Consider the following 4,206-nt stretch of genomic DNA (forward strand, 5'->3'; position numbering starts at 1 on the left):
CCCGGGGAGGGGCGTGGCCTCCGGAGAAACGCGGGACGCCATTCTGCAGCGGTGGCGGGGGGGTGGTGAGGGAAGAGGACGTGGGGAGGGCGGTGAGGAGAGAGACCGAGGAGGGGCTTCAGAATAAAATAGGAGGCGCAGGCGGAGGACGGCGAGGGGCAGTGGGGCTGGGAGGAGAAAGCCGGGAGGCGCCAGCCCCCTTCGGCCCTTCCACCCCCACAAAAACACTCTTTTTACCGGCAGAAATTTCACCTCTCAGGCGGGAAACTCGAGTAACCCGGCACAGAGGGTCCCGGGGTGGGGCGGTGCTCTGAAGACCCTTTCCCGTCGCTAACCCCGAGTGGACTCCCCCTCATTCCGTGACCTACGGACCCAGAGGGACCCCAGCGAGGCGTCAGCGCCGCGCCCGGCTGCGCGGTGGGAAGAGGGGGGCCCCCGCTTCTGCGCCCTGCAGGTGCCGGCGGGGAGACGCGGCTGGAGGCCTGGCACCTGCGCGCTGGGGAGGCCGCTAGCGCGGGGTTCCATGGTGTAATGGTTAGCACTCTGGACTCTGAATCCAGCGATCCGAGTTCAAATCTCGGTGGGACCTTCCCGCTCGGGTACCCCCGACAGCGGACCTTTTACTGCGGCGGGCTCCCGCGGCCGGGCGGGTCTCGGGTGCGGGAAGATCGGGCGGGGAGGGGCCGGGAAGCGATTCAAGCTGCACGGTGAGAAACCTGGGGTCAGCGGAGGAGCCCTCCATGCCCCCCTCCCCCCGCCCCCCGCGGGAAACCTTTGGGCACCCGGGGTGGCAGGCAGAAGCAAGCCTGGGCCAGGCTCCTGCACGTCCCGCCGCTGCGCCCCTCCTGTTCCCTCAGAGGGAGGAATAAGAGATGCAGAACCGCGTCCTTCGCTCAGTCGTGGGGTGCTCAGACTCAAGCTCTGGTTTCAAGCGCAAGGCTGGGTGCGTTTCCTTCTCTCCCTCAGATCCTTCCCCACTAACTAGCCACAGAGACTGTGGGGGCCGGTAAGGGCCGAGGTTGTCCTAAACGCTGTCCCGAGTATCGGGGACTCTCCAGCGAAGCCCTGAGCTTAGCCACAGCGCACAGTCACCAGCTGGCTAGTTCCACTTTGGCCCCCCTGACGGGCTCCGGCCAGCCAGGTGAGCGCGCCAGAGCCAGAGCGCCTCCCAGTGCCGGGCCCCCAACCCGCGCGGCTCCCCCTTGTTCTGCCCCAATTGTGTGCCCCAAAGACTCCATGGGAAAGAGGCCGAGACTTTCGATTCACAGAAAAATTTAGACAGAGCTTCTGCACCCAGAAGACCTGAAACTGCTTGCCCTGCCTTGCCTGGTTTTGGTTTTTGGGTGGTGGTAGCTTTTTGTTTTTGTTAAATTTCCTTTCACTCTTTGTGAGAGTATGATAGATCATGTATGGAATAAATCACTTGGGGGTGTGTGTGGGCGCGAAGCCAGGTACCCCGCTGGCTTCTTTGAAGTTGAGTGGCGGTACCTTTTCCTAGCCCCTGAGCTGCCCTGGACACTGCCCCGCCTGTGCGAAGGAAAGTGTCGTGGGTTAATCAACAAGTGTCACAGCCGTGCAATTCTTAGTGTCTTCTCCGTCCTCCTCCCTCCCACCATCACCCCCCCCCCAACCCCCAGGCCCCGACCCAGGAGTGCATCTCTGTACCCAGCATTAGGCGCCACCTAGGTGCCAGGTCCTGGTCTGCACCACGGGCTGCCCGGAGCCCACACCTAGAACCTTCCACAGAGCCACACCCCGGAGCATAGAGCTTCTGGCCGCAGCCGGCTCCGCGGGGATCTGGGCGTGACCTGGGCGTGACCGCCCGGGCTTGATGGGCGGGGAGGAGACCAGGACCGGTGACTTCACCAAGGGGCTGCAGAGGACACCTGGCGACCCGGGTCGACAGGCCGCGGGCGGGTTTGGTGACCACGTCCACGCGTGCAGGGATGTAGCCAGCGTTTCCTGTGCCGTTGGGGTCCTGGAGTGGGAGAGTCTGGCAAAGCAGGAAAGTCGGTCGCCCCAGTCAGCTGGGGGACAGAGATCGTTGTGCACTACTGCAAGAGGCGACTGGAAAGGATATAATTAAGTAATAACAGCCCGAGCTGCCGACAGCAGCTGTCTCTGTGGCGCAATCGGTTAGCGCGTTCGGCTGTTAACCGAAAGGTTGGTGGTTCGAGCCCACCCAGGGACGCTGGACCCGGCTTCTCTTGAGCAGGTCTCCCCCTTTGGGAGACCATCTTTATGGCGCTTTTGGCCCTCCAAGACCCTCTAACAGAGACCACAGCCAAGAACAGTGCCTGCCCACTACCGGAGCGGAGAGCGGCCAGAGCATGGGGCGGGAAAAGTCACTCAGAGAAGCACCCTGTTGTGCACTTCCCTGTGCAGTTCCCGGCTTTTACAACTGCATAACCCTGAAACACTGCACGTTCCGAAAATGGGGAACAGGAGAACCCCGGTTGACACACGGAGGGAAGTCACTGGCGCTGGGCAGAACCCAAGTCCTGGCCTCGCTATTTGTACCCCCAAAGGGAACCTCGCTCTCGGAGGGCGAGGGTGGCTCAGAGCTTGAGTGAGTGCTGGTGAAGCAAAGAGCTCCCGCAGGTCATACTGCCCAACCTTCCACACACCTTAGCGCTCATCAGGCTCCTTGCTATCAGTATTTTCATTATCTACTCTGCTTTTTTAAAAATACTGATATGAATACCCCGTTATTAAAATATTCTTTTGAAAAATGTAATCGTTTTATTTTTATTACTAAATGCATGGCTAAACTCACATCAGGAAGGCGAAACTTTAGGAAATTTAGAACATATGGAATATTTGTTTGACCTCAGGAAGTCTCTCACATGATAACAACTTAAAAAATGAGTAATATGAAGATCCTAAAATGGCAGAGAAAATAATTAAACGTAAAAACTGGGAAACGAGGCTGCTTCACAGAAAACATGGTCTATTGAAACATTCTCTAATTGGTGATGACAAAAGTGTCTTCAGTGTTTATTATTGCAAATAATTCTGCAGGACAGCCTGAGCCTTATCCATCCAAGTCAGCACTTGTTTTCCTGATAGTTTCCTGGAAGTTGCGTTGTCAGATCCAAATATTCGCACATTTTGGATTTAGATAATTTCTGTGGAATTATCCTGAAAAGCTACAGCAGCATGTAGAAAACTTCCACTGCCCTCAAAGTCCCGGCCTAGCTGCAAGCCTCCTGCCCCCGCCCCCTCCAGTAAAGCAAGGTGGACCCTGACCCAGTCTGCCTGCTCTCGCAGAAGTTCCAGTGTCAGCATCCCACAGTATGGGCACAACCTCGGCCCGCCACTATGTGATGGTGGCCTTCTGCGTGTTTCCACGGCCGACAGCAGATTTCCACAGCTCACAGCAATTTTCTTCCCAACCAGGATACTGTCTCAGTGTGCGTGGAGAGCTTATTCATTCACCTAGCGACTAGCTCTTGGCTCTCCCGCTTTTTCATAATCATGAATACGTCACTATACAGGCCTATCTGCAGGCTATTGAGTGAACATGGTTTTCATCTCATGTGGGGGAAACTGGAACTATGAAAGCTGGATCAAGTTGTTTGCTGAGTATAAGTGCCAAGTGTCTCCCAAGTGCCAGCCCACTCTGCTCCCCGCGTATCTGGCTTAGTGGGGCACCCGACTGTCTAGGTCTCTTTGAACTGGCTGGTTTGTTTCCTTGTTGACTTTGAAGAATTGCTTGGATATTTCAGAAAGCAGCTCATCACATTTCCAGTAAAAGGAGTCCTCCCAGTCTTGACTTTCATAAAATTAATGTTATATACACAGAGCTGAAGTATCCAATTTTAGTGATATTTCTATGGACCATTTGTCCCTCCCTGAATGCACTTCTGGTGTTGTAAAACATCACACAGCCACCTATGAATAACTAATATATAATGAAAGCAATATACTAAATGGATAGTAACGTGATTGTCATCTCTTTCAAAAAGTCATACTGCACTGCGTTCCTTCTCTTCTTGGGATGATGGGGGTGACCAAATCCCTGGGTGGTGGTGAGGTAAGGACTTAGGCACTGTGGCCCATGCTGGGTTATGAGCGACAGTTCTTCAGAGAATTTGGGTTTCCTGGCCGCCCCCATCCCCGTCGGTCGCACTTTGGCGCCACTGGAGGCAGGACAAGGGTGCACATGCCCGACAGTCCCTGTGGTCTCCAAGGTGCCACTGGTGA

The 4,206-nt window shown here is 55.8% G+C and overlaps 2 non-coding genes across 2 annotated transcripts; both read left to right on the plus strand.

The window, feature by feature from the left end:
• The first annotated feature begins 517 nt into the window (after positions 1-517).
• On the plus strand, positions 518-589 carry TRNAQ-CUG. Its single transcript has one exon. It is a non-coding gene; the product is annotated as a tRNA-Gln (tRNA).
• Positions 590-2,117: 1,528 nt separating this feature from the next.
• TRNAN-GUU lies at positions 2,118-2,191 on the plus strand. The gene has a single exon. It is a non-coding gene; the product is annotated as a tRNA-Asn (tRNA).
• Positions 2,192-4,206: the final 2,015 nt, after the last annotated feature.

Source organism: Condylura cristata, unplaced genomic scaffold (assembly GCF_000260355.1).
Source record: "Condylura cristata isolate star-nosed mole 26May11 unplaced genomic scaffold, ConCri1.0 scaffold00026, whole genome shotgun sequence".
Lineage (NCBI taxonomy): Eukaryota > Metazoa > Chordata > Mammalia > Eulipotyphla > Talpidae > Condylura > Condylura cristata.